We start from the raw sequence: 18,355 nt of genomic DNA on the forward strand, positions 1-18,355 counted from the left end.
TTTTTGGTTCTCTGTGCTTTAAATGTTGAGTCTGTTCTGGTATGGCCAGGGTCTGAAGAAGTGGGTCTGTCCCACGAAAGCTCACCTAATACATTATTTTGTTAGTGTTTAAAGTGCTACTTTACTGTTTTTTGTTTTGATAGTATGTAGACTAGCATGGCTTTCTGTTACTTCTAAGCATGTGGCACTCCAGAATGCTGAGAGGAATTGCTAATAATACAATGTATTTTACATTTTTATTCCCTAGCTGTCAGCACTGCACACAATTGTTGCGTCTCTCATCCCGGTGGCATCAAGGGAAGGATGGAAGCTCTTTATGGCATCCTAGTTATATAACTGATATAAAGTTGGAAGTGCAGGTGGGAGAAGTCGGCAGGAGAGCTGAGGGGGAGGGGCGGCCTGCTGGAGCTAGCCTTGTAGAGGAGTTCGGAGGGGGAACTGAGGCGGGAGGAGTCTGAGGAGGAGCTGTCGCTGAGGCAGGTTAAGCCTGGAGATGGGGAGTGCATCTGGGGCTGAGAGGTATTAAGCTTGGGGATGGGGGGCGGTTTTGTGGGATGAGGGGTAAAGCATTCCACCATTTGTAGAAGGGTGTTTCTGACAGCAAAGCCAACACCATGGTGTCTGGGTTCTTCTTGGGCTTTACCCTGCCAGAAAAAGGTGTAGTCCTTTTCCTTTAGAGATCCCGAATCTGCAAGTCATGTCTCTTGCAGAGCAGCAATGTCAACTTGGAGCCTCTTCAGTTCCTCGTTGATGACAGCGGTCTTTTGGGTGTCACTGATGGCCTGAAGATCTTCAGTCAAGCCGGTCAACATGGTCTGCACATTCCAGCAAGCAAGCTTAAATTGTTGATGTTTCTCATTTCTTGTTGATTTTCTTATTGGTTTGCCTGGTGCCCAAATTTCAGTCACTTGTCAGGTTCAGGAACCTTAAGCCTCATGCACCCAGTGAGGCAGGTGAACTGTGGCAGGACAGTACCCTATTGGCTGGGGGCTGCCCAGCTTGAGGCGGGCGGTGACTGTCCAGTGAGATGCGAGGATCTCTCCCACCGTCGAAGGCAACCCCTGGCGCTCGTTCTCTACGCCAGTCGAGCAAGAGCTTATAACCGGTATCTGTTGCCTCCCGTGTTGATGCAACGCTGTTCAGCGATGCCGGAGTACCTCTCCGGGCGCGAGCCTGGGCACTTATTGTGGAGACTCTGGGCTGCCCAGACACCAGTGTCCCCCTCTCGGCTTTACTGATACAGTCCAAACGAGAGGATAACCTCCACGTCTGGTACCAGCTCAGCTGCAGGAGTTGCCAGGACAGTGCCAGAAGTTGACACCGAGCCACCTTCGGACTCCACTCCAGATTTTCTGTCAGGGTTTACTCCCTTAGCCTTGCTCCTTCCCAGGATAGCCCACAAGGCAGTGGGGTGTGGAGATTGTGGTTAAGGATCCCACTACTTCATACCTCCCTGTCACTACAAGTCACCATAGCTCCCTGTGGAGCAATGACCTCATATCCCTGGGACCCTCCTCCCCACCTTTTCATGCCCCCCCCAGCTACCATCACCATAGGACCCTCCCCAACCCACTACCCCCATCTGCTCCCATGTCTGCCCTCCTCACTGCACTGGCCCCTCTCCCCCCAGCTGCTCTCAGTGCCCCCAGGTCCACCTTCCCCCATCACTCTGATTGCAAGATCAGGTCATAGAAAACATTAAAAACTTCAAAAATTTGTAACACATGCAGTATTTATAGGGCTTTTCTACACTACCACACTCCTTCAAAGGAAGGATGGTAACCAGGCTGCTGACAGTTCACTAACAAAGTGCTGCGCTGCATATGCAGCACTTCATTAAGCAAACTACCCACCGCGGCAACAAAACATACTCGGTCAGGATGTTGCTGAATCCCCATCAATCAGCATTGACAACTATACATTAGAGGTCGTCCACGAGTTCGTGTACCTTGGGTCCACCATCATGGACACCCTGTTGTTGGACACTGAGCTAAATAGGAGGATCGGAAAAGCGGCCACAACCCTGTCCAGACTCAGCGAGAGTGTGGAATAACAACAAGCTGTACACTCACACCAAAATGCAAGTCTACACAGCCTGCATCCTCAGCACCCTCCTTTATGGCAGCGAGACTTGGACCCTGTATGCCCACCAGGAAGAGAGGCTGAACGTCTTCCACTTGCGCTGCCTCAGGCGCATCCTTGGAATACCATGGAAGGACAGAATGACCAACACCGCCGTCCTCGAGCAAGCTGGAATCCCAGCCATGCACACCCTCCTCAGGCAGCGTCGGCTCCGCTGGCTTGGCCACATCCACAGGATGAATGATGGAAGAATTCCAAAAGACATCCTGTATGGTGAGCTAGCCTCTGGCAAGAGACCTCCCGGATGCCCCCAGTTGCGCTACAATGATGTCTGCAAGGGAGACCTCAGAGAGGTAGACATCGACCTGGACAACTGGGAAGAACTAGCAGATGACCGCAGCAGATGGAGGCAGGGGTTACACAAAGGCCTTCAGAAGGGTGAGATGAGGATCAGACAGCTAGCAGAGGAGAAGCGAGCACACAGAAAGCACACTAAGGACTTGCCAGACACCCACCACATCTGCAAGAGATGCAGCAGGGACTGTCACTCTGGTGTGGGTCTTCATAGTCACAGTAGACGCTGTAAATGAAGTCCTAAATTGAAACTATAAAGGGCATGATCCATAGTCTACGTAGCCTGAAGGATGCCTGCTACTCCTACTAGGGGTAAAACATGGCGATAGGGGACAGATTTGGGGGCTGAGGCCCTCTTCTGCCCCACATAAAGTGTGAGGAACTATAATAAAGTTTGAACGTCCTACATGTAGCACAGTACAGATCGTGCGCGCGGTGTTCTTAAAGGAGGGGTTAGAAAAAGTAGGGTTTGACCTTATTTGGTAAGGACTGTCACCTTTTCACATGCATTGCGGCTCCTGAAGTATTGCTTTTGAAACGCGAGTTGGAAAAAATGGTTCTGGCGATTTTGGTTGCAGAGCCTGCCCCCTGGGAGCAGATAGTGGGGGAAATCCCCAGTGCTTTCTCCTCCTCCCCCCGCAGTTCCCGAGCTGTTTGCAGCATTCACACATAGAGAACCAGGATTCGGTCCCCGAGCTGCAGCCGTCCCGGGGTCCCTGGTCCCGCTTCCCCATGGGGGCGGGGGGAGGGGACGCTGCCTGCAGACCGGCCCCTTCCCGGCTCCTCCCGCCATGCTGGGCCTCGGCCACGTCTGAAAGCGGCTCATTGTCTACGAGTCCCGCTCGGCGGCTGCTCCTGCGAAGGAGCGGGAGCGGCGGCGGCGGCAGGTACCGGCTGGGCGGGAGTCGCTGCGCGCAGAGTTCGCTGGTTTCCAGCGTGGAGCTCGCCAGCTCCCTGCATTCGAGCCCCGCTTTCCCCTCCGGCTCGCCGCACGCCCCTTCGATCTCCTGGCAAGACCCGCCTGATTTTCTCGGAGCTCGGTCCCCGCCGCTTGGCCTGTCCCGCAGTTCCCCCCGCGCGCCTCCCATGCCCAACCCCTTCGGGCGCCTGGGGCCAGTTCGGAGCAAAAGGAAGCGGAGAGCGGGCTGGGGTTGCGGGCTTGTTCACGTGCGTCTCTGCGCGCAGCGTTGTTTTAGTTACAGGAGCTCTGCGGTCCCAGGATGTTGGAGTCGCAGAGAGGAGGCGAGGAGGGAAGTGTTTTATTAGAACAGCTTCTGTTTGGGGGAGTCCAGTTCTTCATCGGGGGTCTCTATGTGATTTGGGGCAACTTGCTTGTGCCTCAGTTCCCTGTCTGTAAAATGGTTACAATGCGCCTGGCCTAGTTTGTCCAGGAGCTTGTGAAACTGAGTGTATTAATGTCTGAATTGTCTTGTGGATCTGCTAGGTGCTGCAGTGCCCAGTCTAACCACTGCTGCCAGGGAACAGTCAGCATGTTTTGGTGGCAAAAATTGGGTCTCTGCTAGGAAGCTCAGAGGAGTCTTTTTCAAAAGGACAACAACAATTCCTGTGGCATGCATCTGACGAAGAGGGTCTTTGCTCACAAAAGCTTATGCTCCAAAATCTCTGTTAGTCTATAAGGTGCCGCAGGATTTCTTGTTGTTTTTGAATATACAGACTAGCTCGGCTACCTTTCTGATACTTGTCTTGAAAATGTGTGTCTTCAGCTACGTGTTTTACAGATGTGAGACATGGATGATAATGAAAGATTTGAAGAGAAGGATATTGGCATTCAGGAGGAGGTGTTATAGAAATATCCAGAAAATAGGATGAATGCAGAAGTTCACCAATGAGGACTTATATAGGAAGATACAGCGGAAAGGGAACCTACTGCAGAAGGTCATACAACAGAAGTTACAGCTATTTGACATATCTGTAGAAGGAACAACAAATGAAAAATCAAGACCATGGTATTCAGCATAATGGATGGTTCGAATAAGAGAGGCAGACTCCACAGAGAATGGATAGATGATGTAGTAGAGTGGTGCTGAGCTAGTTTACAAAAACTAAACCACTCTGCACTGGACAAGGAAGGAAGGAAGGAAATAGTCAGGGAGGCATTGGACCCCCCAGTGGGCTCTGAGCCCATGGTTGTTGTTGATGATGATGATGATGATGATGACTACTGAGCATGGAACTTGTAAGTATTGTCAGTCAGTAGCAGATTTTGAGTACCTACAGGTTAGCTATGCATTGGAGGAAAATCAGTGATGTGAACTTGTGTATTTTTAGTGGAACTTGTTTTATTTATGCTATATGTACTTGTCTTTGAGCAGAGTGGTCAGTAAAGGCATGTGTGAAAACTCTTTTTCTAGAAATCTAATCATAAACTTTAAAGCCTGGTTCCCATGAAGCAATTCTACCAAAAAAATTAACTGTAGGCAAAGAGATAAGCACAGAGAGCAGTTTCACCTGTTCTTTGCAAATACTCTCCCAAAAGAAATGGCATCAGGCCTGCCGATGGAAGGGAGAGGGAAGTGATGGGGGGGCAGTTGCCCTGGGGCCCAGCATTTCAAAGGGGCCCGGAGTTCTGACTGCCACTGCTGTCGAAGCTCCAGGCCTCTTTGAAACACCATGGTGGTGCGCTGCTGCCCCGCATGGAGCAGGGCCTGTAGGACCAACAGCCTTAGGTTGATCTTGCCTTTAGTAGGGAGCTGGATTTGACTACCTCCTGAGGTCCTTTGCAGCCCTAGGATTCTATGATTTCATGATTCTGTCCCTAGGAATGGGGAGCTAGGCTTTCTACCGCTGTGCCCATGGGCCTGCAGTGGCTGTTGGCCCTGCTAAATGGCATCATAAAGCTAACAAGATTACAGCATTTCTTCCTTCTCAGACAGTACCGGCTACTGTCAGAGTGCTTGCAAATAGATAGGGTACCTCTCCTCTCCCAGGCAGCCCCATGTGCTGGGCTGCTTTGGAATAGCTAGCATCTCCTTCTCTGCAGCAACCCCACAGTAGTAGGCATCCTTCAGTCTACGTAGGCTATGGATTGCGCCCTTTCTAGTTTCAACTTAGGACTTCATTTACAGCGTCTACTGTGACTATGAAGACCCACACAAGAGTGACAGTCCTTGCTGCATCTCTTGCAGATGTGGTGGGTGTCTTGCAAGTCCTTAGTGTGCTTTCTGTGCGCTCACTTCTCCTCTGCTACCTGTCTGATCCTCATCTCACCCTTCTGAAGGCCCTTGTGTAACCCCTGCCTCCATCTGCTGCGGTCGTCTGCTAGTTCTTCCCAGTTGTCCAGGTCGATGTCTACCTCTCTGAGGTCTCTCTTGCAGACATCATTGTAGCGCAACTGGGGGCGTCAGGGAGGTCTTTTGCCAGAGGCTAGCTCACCGTACACACTGCCCCTTTCCCAGGTGGTTCTAGCTGCTTGGCTTCTGTTCAGAGTATGAGGAAAGAGCAACTGGCAGGAAGCTGGAGAAGAAAGTTTTAGGCAGCTTCAGTTGGGCTGCAGACTTAGTTGGGAGATAGCAGACAAGGACACCAGGTGGCCCCAGCTGACAGGACCACCCCCATATTGCATTGATACAGTAAACAATAGTTAACTAAATGTTGCATTTCTTTGTCACTGTATTCAAGATTATTCTGTGTTTGCCATTTGCATATATATGCATTTTGTTGGATTTTACCTCTGGTTTTCTAATATAAAAATATATATATATACAGTCATTAAATTGCATTTGCATTTGATGGGTGGGTTTTACCCAGGAAAGCTCATGACCTAATAACTTTGTTAGTCAGGGCTACTTGTTATTCATTTTCATTGTTCTACCACTGACTGTACCTGAATTTTATACAGTAGTTTGAGTCAAGTCAAAGCCTACTGAGTAGAAAAAGTAGAAGCAGGATTGGAGATGTGCTTTATACACAGCTGCTATTATTTTTCCAAAAGGAGATACGTAGATAAATAGTTCTGATTCTGGCTGGAGAATAATTCTTTTTTAAAAAAATCCAAATAAATCATCTCTCCAAAACTGTAATTAAAATCATACTTTAGCATGTCTATAATTACAAAAGTGACAAAGTATTGTTTATGTCTAGTTTCTGGATTGGATGGCTTTTTAGAATTGCCTGACTGGTGCATAATTTAAGTCCTAAAATTAATGCTACCACCACCAGCTGCTTAAAATGTTTTGATTTAGTTTGGTTTGAGAATATGTGTTCCACACTTGGCTTGCATATCACTTTTATACTGTCCAGTCTGCAATATCCTAGCCATAACTCTGATGCTAGAGGGGCCAGGATGTAGATTCATGCATCTGATGAAGCGGGTCTTTGCCCATGAAAGCGTATGCTCCAAAATATCTGTTAGTGTATAAGGTGCCACAGGACTTCTTGTTTCTGAAGATACAGACTAAGTTGACTACCCCTCTAATTCTAGACAAGTGATTTTTATTGTTTCAGAATTTGTTTGGGGAGAGTGACAGAGATAGCTGTGTTAGTCTGTATTCTGTCAAAACAAAAAAGCAGTCAAGTAGCACTTTAAAGACTAACAAAATAATTTATTAGGTGATGAGCTTTCATGCCCCACAAAAGCTCATCACCTAATAAATTATTTTGTTAATCTTTAAAGTGCTGCTTGACTGGGTTTTTTGTTTGTTTGTTTGGGGAGAGGTATTGACGACTATTAAGGCTTTTAGATCTTTGTTTTCTGGTATAGTTCTGTCTCTTAGGAATCCCAATGGCTATGGTTACACTGACCCAAACTGCCAGCAGCAGTATGTGAATGGGTGGTTTTGCAAATGCAAATGGTTGGTCATTTGCATGTTCACTTCCCAGCAGATGCTGCTGCTGGCAGAATAAAAGCAGTGTAAATGTGGTTCTGCCAACAACACCCTGCCTTTGTTAGCAGCCTCTTAGGCCTGATTTTTTTCTAGGACAAAGAGGTGGCTGACAAGGTGAGAGAGGTTTGCCGTCAGAACTACCTTTACACTGCTTTTTTTCTGCTGACAGCAGTCTCTGCTGGGGGGGTGAATATGCAAATAAGCAGCCATTTGCATTTTGAAACCTACCATTTGCATACTGCTGCCATAGCCATTGACTTTTAATACCATATTTGGTGCTAGCTGTTTTGTAGTAAAACAAAAAAAGCAGTCATGTAGCTCTTTAAATACTAACAAAATAATTTATTAGGTGATGAGCTTTGTGGGCCAGACCCACTTCAGATCTGGAGATAGTGCTGCACTGGAAACAGTAGGAGGAAGAATTTATTTGCAACAAGTTTTTTGAAGCAGTAGGTCCCTGTGAACGCTCTGAAGCCATGTGTTAACGTGCTCTATTTACTTATGGCCTACACTTGTAAAAACTGAATGAGCCTCCTAGCTGTTCCTGTGTTTGAGATGGTGAAACAACATAAATTATAATGTAAAACCTGGCAGGGCTGAGAGGGCTCCGTTGCATTCTCACAGAAACACTCATTTTAAAGTATCCACAATAGCAAGCAGCCACTTTTTCTTTTTTCTTTCTGGTGTTTTTCTTTTCTCTGTGCTGTGTCAGTTTCATTTGCTGTCTGTCATCGATTTGTTCAGTATCCTCAAGCATCTATGTGCAGATAGTCTGCAAAAGTTCATGATATGCTCGTGGTTTGGCAGATGCTTTACTTTTGGAGAGCAGCTTTCCCTGAAGGCTTAGTGGGGTTATGAACTTGGGCCTGTGTTGTGTATTTTTATACTTTCATTTAATGGCAATGCTTTTTTTTAAAAAAATAGCTGTTTTCAATATGTCACATTTTGGTCTGTTTGCTAGCTTGAGTTTCTGGAAAAGATAAAAGGCATGTACTCTGCTCCAAGAGATGCTGAAATCCTTTCCTCAGATAGGATGGGTTTTTACTGAGGCCAGCGCTCTTGGGGCAGCCTCCAGGCTTCTGCTGCCCCTGTGGTTTGCAGCTGGTCACGGGGTGGCACTTTGGGGACTGCTCCTGACCTCCAGTAGCTTCCTTTATTTATCCTTCCAAACTTCATACACCCTGTGCTGCTCCAAAATACCTCTATATTCGTCCTCCTTTCTGTGACTGTCATTTCCCATGCCTTCCAGAAAAAGCTGAAAGAATCTAAAAATATGACAGCCTCTTTGGGGTTACTGGACAGGGTGGTTTGAGGGCTGGCCAGGCTGTCTGAGGGGACCAGGCTTCAGGGGCTTTCTCCGCTCCAATAGTTTCTCCAGTAACCTGCAGGCTGTCAAGTGTGGAGAAGGCCCTGGGGGCTTTCCCCTTCTTCCAGCTGCTCACCACAGCCAGCAGGCTTTGGGGGCTGCCCCCATCCAGCTGCCTTTTTCGATCTACAGGCTGTCTGGGAAGGAGCTGGCTCTAAGTGCTCTCTGCCCCACCTTCCACTGGCCCCATCCATGACTCTCAGGCTATCGGGGTGATCAGGCTACAGGGGGCTACTCCTGCTCCAGCACCTCCTCCCTCATTGCCTGCAGGATCTCCATTGAGGGAGCAAGCAGACTCTGGGTTTGGGGCAGGCAGGCTAATGACAGGCAAAATGGCAGAGTCTCACCCTGATGGCCACTCTCTTGGTGCTGCAGCTGTCCCCAGTGGCCACTCTCAATATCACATCCCTCCTTTCTCTGCTTTCCTTTTCCATGTTATGGAAAACAGTCCCATTCCTGGCACTTATAATTCTCCAGGCACAACCAACCCCTGATTGTGTTTTAAGTTAAGGTAAGAGAAAGCTGTATACCAAATTTGGTGGGCCCACCTCTTACATTTCGGAGGAGTTCTTGAACAAATGGACTCAGATAGATGGACTCATGGACAGACAGACACATGATTACTACAAGCCAGGAGCACAATTAGTTGAAAAAACTAAGCACTGTCAGATTGGGAGAATATATTTAGTGGGGTCTGCCTTGGGCTTAGTCCTAGTCAGTGTTTGCTTTAACAACTTGTCATAGTTGATCAACTGTAGAGTATAATTTTGACACTAGAAAAATGGTCTGGAGTAAATAGGATGAACTCCATTAGGAAAAATAAAATGTAGGAAGTAATAATCAGTTGCGCAAATATAAAAGGGGGTAGGACTATGTAGGAAGGAGTACTGCAGAAAAAGAATCTAGGGTTATAGTGAATTACAAACTAAGTAGGAGTCAATCCTATGATACTTCCCCCCCATGCTCCCCCCTCCCCCCCAAAAAAAAAGTGGTGCTGGAATGTATTAAAAAGAATATTGTGAGCAAGACAAAGAAGGTGGTTGTTCTGCTGATACTCTGGACTAGCAATGCTTCAATTGGAGTACTGTGTTCAGGTCTGGGCAACTTCGCAAAAGCTGTGGAAAAGTTGGAGAAAGTCCAGAGAGCAGCAAATATGATTAAATGTCTGGAAAACATGACCTACAAGGCAAGGTTGAAAAATTGGGTTTGTTTAGTCTGGAGAAGAGAAACTAAGGGAGGGTATCACACCAATCTTCAAGTACATAAACGGTTGTTATGAAGAGGAGAATAAATCCTTCTTATCACCTGAAGAGAGAAAATGAAGTTTAAATTGCATAAAGAGAGATACAGCTTAGTGGTAATTAAGGCCTGATCAAATTACTTAGGGAGGTTGTGAAATCTGTGTCTCTGGAGGTATTTGAGAACAAGTTACATAAACTCCTTTCATGGATGTTCTAGATGGGGGTGGAGAACCTCTGGCCTGCAGACCAGATGCAGATCACTGCTTAATTGCTTCAGATATGTGGCAAGCTGCCATGCTCCAGGCCAGAAGCTCTGAGCCTGTCCCAATGATCCCTAGGTCCTGGTACACCCAGGGAAGTTCTTCCAGATGCTACCACCCCCAGTACCAGCTCTGCAGCTTTTGCAGGAGTCACAGTCAACAGGAGCTGGAAGGGCAGTGCCTAAGAGCGTGAGCAGCATGCACTGTACAGAGGTGTCTGTGGCCCAGACATGGCAGCCACTTCAGGGAGCAGCAGAGATCCAGGGCAGACAGGGAACTTGCCTTAGCCCCACTGTGTTGCTGACTGGGAACCACCTGAGATAAATGCTTCTCAGCCGGAGCCTACACCACAAGCCCCTTGCTGCACTCAATCCCCTGCTCCAGCTCAGAACCTTGCAGGCCACACACAATTCTGCAGGGGTTTGCAGAGGCTTGTGGCTTTTGGGCTCTGGGGTTTCACCAGAAATGAGGTGTTCTTTGAGTGCTTGCTCATATCTATTCTGTGCACAACAGTTTGAAGGTTTTACCCTACCTGCTACCAGTCAGGTCAGCTGTAGAGCCCCATGGAGTGGCATTTGATGTGGATCCTTATATATGATCCTGCTGACCTGACCACCCATGAATTCCTTTTGACTCATGTGGGCTGTTGGAACTGTGGCTGAGTGTTGCTACATGGCATCTGTCTTGCTCTTTACTGTGCAAATAGTTGCAAACAGTTCTTTAGCACAGCCATTGTTCTCTAGTTAGTTAGCGTTAGGCAGCAGCAGGGTCTCGTGTGTTCCTTCCTGGGACTGGGGCATGAAAAGGCCTCAGGCTTCATGCAATGGAGCTCCTGCTTGAAGTCTATGCCGATGAGCGATTCCCATGACTCCTTCTTTTTTCATTTAGGGGCAGCTCATCAGGCTAAGTGCCAAATTTGCAAGGCTTTTAGGTCCTGGATTTGCAAGGAGTGTGACTTTCATATGTTAACTCCTCATGGAGTCAGCACTTCAGTTGCCGCAACAGGAGTCCACACTTGTTTCTTCTGTGCACGGTGTACTGTCTTCCACTCCAGTCCAGGAACCGAGGAAGGACTCATCTCAGCATTGGCAGTTCCTAAAGCCTCCTGCACATCACCATTCCCATTCTCCAGCGCAGGCCTCAAGGGCATCCAAGTCATCCACACTAGCTCCATTGGCCCTGACTGCCTCAGCGCAGGCGGCACCTGAATCCTCCAGGGCCTATGACTCCAATGCGTCAGTATCTCGCACACTGAGCCCGATCATCTTCAATTCGCCTAGAGGAGAACTGCTCCCGGTGGGCCTTTTGTCTCTGTCAGACATATGCCAGGTGGCACAGGGTCTTATCTAGATGTTTTACTCCCCAGTACAGTCTGAGGCCTCTATCCCTCAAGGTGTTTCTAAGGGCAAGAGTGAATCAATGGGTCTGCCTGTTCTTGCGCGGGTGCCTGGCCATTTGGTGTTCTGGCACCACTTGGAGTCCTGGCTTGGCCATTCGCGTCATCATCAGTGTGACTCATCGCACCAGTTGCATTCACGGTATCAGTCTCTGTCCAACTCCACACGCAGTTGCTGCGGCTCAAAGGACTCCGTGATGGGCAGCTCCAACTACAGCTCTTAGACACGCTCTGCCCACTGCTCCAACACTTGGCGCTGTGTCTTTTTGGGACAGCACCCTTCCTGGCACCACTCCAGTTCAGGCTCTTCCACCTGTCATTGTGGTCCTGAGGGTCAACCATCTTGGCCCCATTCATCAGAACATCTGGGGGCTCCGCAGCACCATTCTTGCTTGACAAACAGATCCCACTTCCGCACCAGTCCTGCTCAACATGCTGGTCTCCTTATAGATCCAGTTTGGCACATCGGTCTATTTCTCAGCGCCCATCCTGCATGGCACCCTGGCCTTCATCTTGATGCCAGTCCTGCTTAGCACATTGGTCCTGCTTCTCTCACCGGTTTTGATTGGCATGCTGGTGCCACTCTTCTTGTCTCTGGCACCGATCTCATTCTTGATGCCAGTCCCGCTCTTGATGCTGGTCCCTATTTTGGCACCAGTCTTGCTCGCCTTGTTCTCTGTCCACATCAATGTGCATGAGCTTCAGGCTGTTTACCTTGTTTGTCTAGCCTTCCTACTTCACCTCTGCAACCGCTGTATCACAGTGCTGACAGACAATGCCGCAGCGATATACTTACTATGTCTACTATCAGGAGGGTGCACACTCCTCCCCACTGTGGTTAGAAGCTCTGTGCCTGTGGGAACTTTGCGTAATCTATTGGAGCTATCTTATTTCTCGAGGAGATCTAGTACCAGCTGACAGACCACCTCAGTCATCTCTTACTTGCTCGCGAGTGCTGGATTCATGTGTATGTCTTCCACTTTGTTTTCCAAAACTGGGGCTTTCCACAGCTGGACCTCTTCACATCCTGGAGGAACTGTAAGTGTTCTCAGTTCTGCTCCTTCTGGGGCCTCAGTCCTGGCTCCTTAGCAGACATGCTGCTGGTATCATAGAACTTGGGGCTGCTTGTTTCTCCCCTCCCATTCCCTCTCATGCACAAGGTACTCCTCAAGATTCACAGAGGCCAAGCGGATGTTATCATGATAGCTCAGCTTGGGCTTATCAGCAATGGTACCCCCATTCTAATGGAGCTCTTGGTGCTTCTGCCCATTTGCCCTCCTCTTTGTCTGGACTTCCCACAGGACCATGGTTGTCTTTGTCACCTGGACCTTCATTCCCTTTGCTTCATGGCATGGCAGCTTTGTGGCTAAACCCCACTGAACAGATGTGCTCTGAACAAGTGCAGCAAGTCCTCCTCAGCAGCCAAAAGTCATCTATGCAGCACTTGTAGGCTAAGTGGACATGTGCCGGACTCCTGCTGGTATAGTCTACAACCTCATAACTGTGTCTACTTCTGTGCTGCAGGTGCTGGACTACCTTGTTTCCCTGAAGCAGCAAGGTCTTGCTGCTTCTTCCCTCACGGTCTGTCTGGTTCTTGTGATATGACTGGGGGCTCTGGCAACAGCTGAGAGAACCAAATCAGGGTATATTGCTTAAAACCAGCCATTTACAGCCCAGGCTGTGATTTTCCTCTCACTAAGGCAAATCAAACTGTCCACAAAAGTACCTCTTCCAGCCCCAGTAGTCAGCCAGAAGCCACACAAGCAAACCCACCAGTTCTTCAGCTATTTCAAAGGCCTGAACCAACAATCCCCATTACTCAGATGAGAGGTCACTGGAACCTATTTCTCCAAATCCACACAGATTCTTCTGGGCACCAAAGGGTCCAACCACATTCCCAGTTCAATATATACTTGGATCTTACCCAAAACAGCACACTGTGTCAATCCTTTAGAATTTAAAGGTTTATTAATAAAGGCAGAATAGGGTGAGAGAGAAAAAATTCTTGAAGTGATACATTACATGCATCAATTACAGCTATTGAAGCAAGCCAGCAATGTTATATACTGTTTTTTTAAAAGTCTCTGAAAACACCTCATGCAGGGGTGGGATCCCAGGTCTCATAGGCTTAGTTTATGGAGACTGAAGACTGGAAACAAGGTGGTCACTGCCAGGGCCATCTTACAGTTTTCCATCTAGAAGGAAAAATTCCTTTCTCTTTCCATAGGCAATGGAGGGGCAGAATCACCTGACCCAGGTGAGCTGTTATGGCAAACTGCCATTGGTCACTGGTTTTGCCACCATGTCCCTATCCATTTGTATAGAATGGATGTCTGGGCATCTGATCTCAATCTCATTGCTCAGCCCAGGTCACCTGACCAGGTGGGTTGGTGTGGTACTTTGCCATTCGCTGCATTCCAGATGACAAATCCCAAATTTCTAAGATGTGTATTTGATGTCTGAGTCTTTGTAAAGTCCACCATCCTGACTGGGGTGGCTACCGTGCCTCCAATTGTGTACCCTTGGCTCTAAAATGTTTCTAATACGACTAAAGAGCCAATATCTATAACTTCAAATACAAACAAAGCACAGGTATACAAGAAGCATAAACTGTTTCAGGGCACTACCAGCTTTCATTAGACCTTCTCGTGGAACAAGATTTGGTGCCACTGTATATAGTGGTCACAGAAATGGCTTTAACCTTATTTGTAAAAATCCAATAATGTCACACGGCAATCTCGACCTTCTGTCTGGGGGTGAACGGGCATTCTGTTTTCATGAACCCTATGGTGGGGTGCTTTCTCAAGAGCATGGGCCACCTTCACCCACTGGCCCGCTGACCAGTTCCAGACTGGGAAATTAACTTGGTATTCTGGATGCTTATGGGCTCTTCAAACCTTTAGCCACATACTCCTTTACCTCTCCTGCTAAGTGGCCTTCCTGGTGGCTGTTACTTCTGCCAGTAGGGTGTCTAAGCTCCAGGCCCTCATATTGGAGCCCTCCATATATGGTGTTCCAAAAGGATAAGGTTCAACACTGCCCTCACCCAGCTTCCTTCCAAAAGTGGTCTCTGACGATCATACTGGTCAGGACATTTTCCTTCCTGTTTTCTATGCTGAATCTCATAACTCCCTGCGGGAGCAGCACCTGCACTCTCTCCATGTGAGGTGCATGCTTGCCTACTATATCAAAAAGACCAAGCCCTTCCACAAGACCTTGCAACTCTTTGTGGCTGTTGCTGATTGTGTGAAGGGGCTTCTGGTTTCATTGCAGTGCATCTCTTTGTGGATCCCATGCTTTGTTTGAATGTGCTACAACCTCGCTAAGGTTGCCCCGCTGCCTATTATGGCGCATTCTACGTGAGATCAAGCCTCCTCCACTGCCTTCCTGGCTCATGTTCCTTTCCAGGAAATCTGTTGAGCTATAACATGGTCCACTGTCAGAGAGGTAGCCGAGTTAGTCTGCATCTTCAAAAACAACAAGAAGACCTGCGGCACCTTATAGACTAACAGATATTTTGGAGCATAAGTTTTCATGGGCAAAGACCCGCTTCGTCACCCACTGCACACACTTTTATGTCTCACTATGCTAAGTGTAACAGTCCAAATGGGATGCAGCATTTGGGGCTGCTGCCCTTGAGTCAGCCACACATTGACATCAACCCCCACTCCTGGGTTTGCTTTATTATCTAACTTGGATAGATATGAACAAGCTCTCAAGGAAGAAAAAACAGTTACTCACTGTTGCAACTGTTCTCAAGATATGTTGCTCATATTTATTCAGTCCTCCTTCCCCACTGTCAGAGTAGCCAGCAAGAAGGAATTGAGGGGTGGTTGGATCAGCAGGTCATGTATAGGGCCCCACAACCAACCCGACAGGTAGTAACTAGGATAAAACTTTTTGACAGTCATGCACACACAGTGTGCGCACACCTAACTTGAACAGATATAAGCAGCGCATCTCAAAGAACAACAGCTACAATGGTGAGTAACTGTTTTTTCTGTATATGGGGAGGGGAGGGCAGGGTGGTGTTCCAGGCTGGGGAAGGTGTTGGGCAGCAGGAGACTGGGGGAGATAACTGTCTTCTAATATGTAAAGGATTAAGAACATATACAAACAGCTGTACTAGATCAGACCAATGGTCCAGTATCCTGTCTTCTGACAATGAGTGGTTCTAGGTGTTTCAGACGAAATAAATAGAACAACAATTTAGTCAGTGACCAGTAGCCTGTTATTGAGTCCATCTTCTGGCAGTCATTGGTTTAGGAGCACCTAGAGCATGAGCTTGCACCCCTCACCCTCTTGGCTAACAGCCATTGATACCCCTATCTTCCGTGAACTAACTTAGTTTATGTTCTTCTTTAAATCTAGTTATACTTTTGGCCTTCACAATACCTCCTAACAAATATTTCCATGGTGGACTGTTCATTGTGGGAAGAACTACTTACTTATGTTTGTTTTAAGTTTGATACCTCTTAATTGCGTGTGTGTGACCCCTGTGTGACGATACCCCCATGTTTTTATGGCAGTATGTTTTTATATGAATGCATATAACTCAAATATGCTTCATGCAATATGGGACAAATAACCTCTCATTCAAGAGCTTGTAATCCCCTGAATGTTTATATTGTATGTGTGCATGTATTGTTCTTGTATGTGAAGTTAGAAATATGAAGTGTAAACCTTCACAAAAAACAAGCAGTCCTGTAGCACCTTAAAGACTAACAATTTCATTTGTTAGGTTATGAGCTTTTGTGGATAAGACCCACTTGTGCAGATTTGGAGCAAAAATAAGAGTCCAGGGGTCATATAGCAGGGAGAGGAGTGGGAGGAGGAAGAAGGGGAAGAAGCCACATCTCTGGGCCTTAACAGAGATCTTAATTATCTTACACATTACAAGGACAACTTGCCCACCTTTCATATTCACAGGAATGGCACCCATCCCACTTAACTTAGAATCATAGAGTTGGAAGGGACCTCAAGAGGTCATCGAGTCCAGCCCACTACCCTAAGCAAGATCAACCCCAACGAAAACATCCCAGTCATGACTATGTCAAGCCGGCACTTAAAAACCTCTAGGGATGGAGATTCCATCACCTCTCTAGGCAACGCATTCCAGTGCTTCACCACCTTCCTGGTGAAGTAGGTTTTCCTAATATCCAACCAACTCCTCTCCTTCTATAACATCAGACCATTGCTCCTTGTTCTGCTCTGTGACACTACGGAGAACAGTTTCTCTCCATCCTCTTTAGCGCTCCCCTTCAGAAAGTTGAAGGCTGCTATTAAATCACCCCTCAGTCTTCTCTTCTGCAAACTAAATGAGCCCAGTTCCCTCAGCCCCTCCTCATAGGTCACGTGCTCCAGCCCCTTAATCATTTTCGTTGCCCTCCGCTGAACCTGCTCCAGCACATCCACATCCTTTCTATACTGGAGGGCCCAAAACTGAACGCAGTACTCCAGATGTGGCCTCACCAGTTCCAAATAGAGGGCACCGACAACCTCTCTAGATCTGCTCGAAATGCTCCTCCTACTGCACCCCAAGTGCTCCAAAATAGATTCCTTGAGGATCCCCTCCATTATTTTCCCAGGGACTGACATAAGGCTGAGTGGTCTATAGTTCCCTGTATTGTTCTTCTATCCTTCTTTAAAGATGGGCACTACATTTGCCTTTTTCCAATCACCCGGAATATCTCCCGTTCTCTGAGTCTTCAGAGATAATTAACTTCTTCCACAGGTCCTATTAATAACCAGTGACTCCCCCACTTTGTTTCCCCTTCTTCTTCCTTTGCACCCCACTTCCCCACTTTATAAAGCCTGGATGCTTATTTTTGCCCCCAATCTGATGAAGTGGATCTTATCCACAAAACCTAATAAATAAAAGTGTTAGTGTTTAAGGTGCTACAGTACTGTTTTGCTTTTTGTTCGTTTTTGGCTTGTTTTATTGGTGAAGTTACAGACTAACACAATCGCCCTTCTAAGGGTTTGTCTACACTAGGCGTAGGGGATTGGTGGGGAAAAAAAACCTTTTTTCAGAAAAAAAAATTCTTTGTCCTCATTGCAAAGCTTGTTGTTCTGAAATAACAGGGCCTTTAACTCGAAATAGTAACTCCACCAAAATGAACAACTTTTGCTGACCCCTCCCGCCTTTCGTTTTCAAAATGACTGCCTTGTACTAAGCAGAGGTAATTGTAACTTAATTGGCCTCCAAGGAAACATGTCATAATTTCTGTCTCTAGTGTAAACACTCAAATTCAAAATGCTCTTGCAGTGTGAATGTTCTTTTGGGGAATAACTTATTTCAATATTAGAATGTCAAAGTAAGTTAGTTATGAAAAACTCTGCAGTGTAGACATAGCCTCAGTGTAAATCTTTTTATTAATCTAGGTCTTCTAATGAAATCCAGTAGTGGTACTTAAGGAACTTAATGGGCCTGGTGCTCAGGGCAATGATCTGTGAATAGTCTTGTTTTTCCAGTAAACCTGAATGATGACTGGTCCTACAAAGACTGGTGACCATGCCACGTCATATTGGAATCCATCTTAAATTTTGTATTCTTCCCTGGCTGGGCAGAGGGAGAGAACTGAACAAAGAGTTTCCCCATAGTGGAAATTCTATTTAAAGACTGGGAAGCACACAATGATTGTCTTTAGCTGGCTTCACAGATGGCTGGCTTCCCACGATAAGAGGACATGTGAAGAGACCTGCAAAGAAGGATCTCTAACAATGGGGCAGTGAGAAACACCTAGACCCAAGTCAGAAAAAAAGATCCACTCTGGCCTGAAGAAATTTACCTGAAATAAGGACTAGGGTAA

General features: G+C 47.2%; 1 protein-coding gene across 4 annotated transcripts in view; it reads left to right on the forward strand.

The window, feature by feature from the left end:
* Positions 1 to 3,165: 3,165 nt before the first annotated feature.
* The window catches only part of LOC142020575 (carbohydrate sulfotransferase 5-like), a 41,581-nt gene continuing 26,391 nt past the window's right edge, over positions 3,166 to 18,355 (forward strand). The window contains exons 1-3 of one of the 4 annotated variants that reach the window (XM_075008559.1): positions 3,166 to 3,323; positions 15,451 to 15,526; positions 18,206 to 18,351. The gene's annotated coding sequence lies outside the window, so the exon portion shown is untranslated. Of the gene's footprint in view, positions 3,324 to 15,364; positions 15,527 to 18,017; positions 18,352 to 18,355 lie in introns of those variants that run through there. The other 3 variants (XM_075008560.1, XM_075008558.1, XM_075008562.1) reach the window with 3 other exon arrangements.

This window comes from Carettochelys insculpta, chromosome 14 (assembly GCF_033958435.1).
Source record: "Carettochelys insculpta isolate YL-2023 chromosome 14, ASM3395843v1, whole genome shotgun sequence".
Taxonomy (NCBI): Eukaryota; Metazoa; Chordata; order Testudines; family Carettochelyidae; genus Carettochelys; species Carettochelys insculpta.